Source organism: Suncus etruscus, chromosome 3 (genome assembly GCF_024139225.1).
Source record: "Suncus etruscus isolate mSunEtr1 chromosome 3, mSunEtr1.pri.cur, whole genome shotgun sequence".
Lineage (NCBI taxonomy): Eukaryota > Metazoa > Chordata > Mammalia > Eulipotyphla > Soricidae > Suncus > Suncus etruscus.
The window spans coordinates 137,352,159-137,353,387 of NC_064850.1; the positions used below are offsets into that span (position 1 = coordinate 137,352,159).

Here is a 1,229-nt window from a genome sequence, read left to right on the forward strand (position 1 = left end):
TAAGACCCTGTTTGAATCTTGTGCTTTCAGTATAAACATGTGCTCAGGTCTACCTTTTTACCCCTCCCTATTACCTGCCCCCAGCTTATGCTAATGAGTGTTTGCAATTGTAATTGGTGGAAAACCTGTAACACCCCCTGACGTATTTCGCCCTTAAAAGCTGATCTCCCCGGCAATAAATCCCTTTTGAACAGCATGCGTTGTCTTGAGGACTTTTCTTACTAACTTCTTAAGTTCTCTTCACAGATCGGGCCTGCTCGAGTAAACCCACAAATTACTAGCGACCTTCATTCCCACACCGAAGGTTGCAATAAACAAATTTAGAAATAAAAAGGGAGAGATCATTACAGATAAAATAGAAATTCAGTGCTTGTTTCGGCAGCACATATACTAAAATTGGAACGATACAGAGAAGATTAGCATAGCCCCTGCTCAAGTATGACATGCAAATTTGTGAAGCATTCCATACTTTAAAAAAAAAAAGAAATTCAAAGGGTAATCAGATTACTTTGAAAAACTTTAAGCCACAAGACATAAAACATATTAAAAGAAATAGATAAATTATTGGACTCTTATGCCTCAAATTTGAACCAAAATGATTTGCATATTTAAACAGACCCATCACTATTGAGGAAATTAATATGGTAATCAAATGTCTTCCCAAAAACAAAATCAAAGGTCCACTTGTATTCACTAATGAATTCTTTCAAACCTTCCATCTGTCTTACTTTTCAGTCACTTCCAGGAAATTGAAAAGACAGAAATAGTTTCAATAGTTTTTATGAAGCTAACATTATCCTGGTACAAAAGGAGACAGTGATGCTGCAAAAAGTTAACAGACCAATATCCCTGATGTACACAGATGCAAAGATTCTCAAGAAAATCCTAGCAAATAGGATCCAATGCCTCATCAAGAAAGTCTTATACCATGACAAAGTAGGATTCATTCCGGAGATGCAAGGAATTCAACTTATGCAAGTCAACCAATGCAATATATCACATCAATAAAAGTGAAGTTGCAAACCTCGTGATCATATCAGTAGATGCATAGAAAGCATTTATAACACCCATTCTTGATATAAAAAAAATCTCAACAAGCTGGGAATGGAAAGAACTTTTCTCAATATAGTCAAGACCATTTACCACAAGCCTATGGCAAATATTATACTCAATGGAGAAAATCAGAAGGCCTTTCCCCCAAGATTTGACACAAGGCAAGGCTGCCCTCT

The 1,229-nt window shown here is 36.4% G+C and overlaps 1 non-coding gene across 1 annotated transcript; it reads left to right on the forward strand.

The window, feature by feature from the left end:
* Window positions 1-366: 366 nt before the first annotated feature.
* LOC126005759 (U6 spliceosomal RNA) lies at window positions 367-473 on the forward strand. The gene has a single exon (XR_007494795.1). It is a non-coding gene; the product is annotated as a U6 spliceosomal RNA (small nuclear RNA).
* The last annotated feature ends 756 nt before the right edge of the window (window positions 474-1,229 follow it).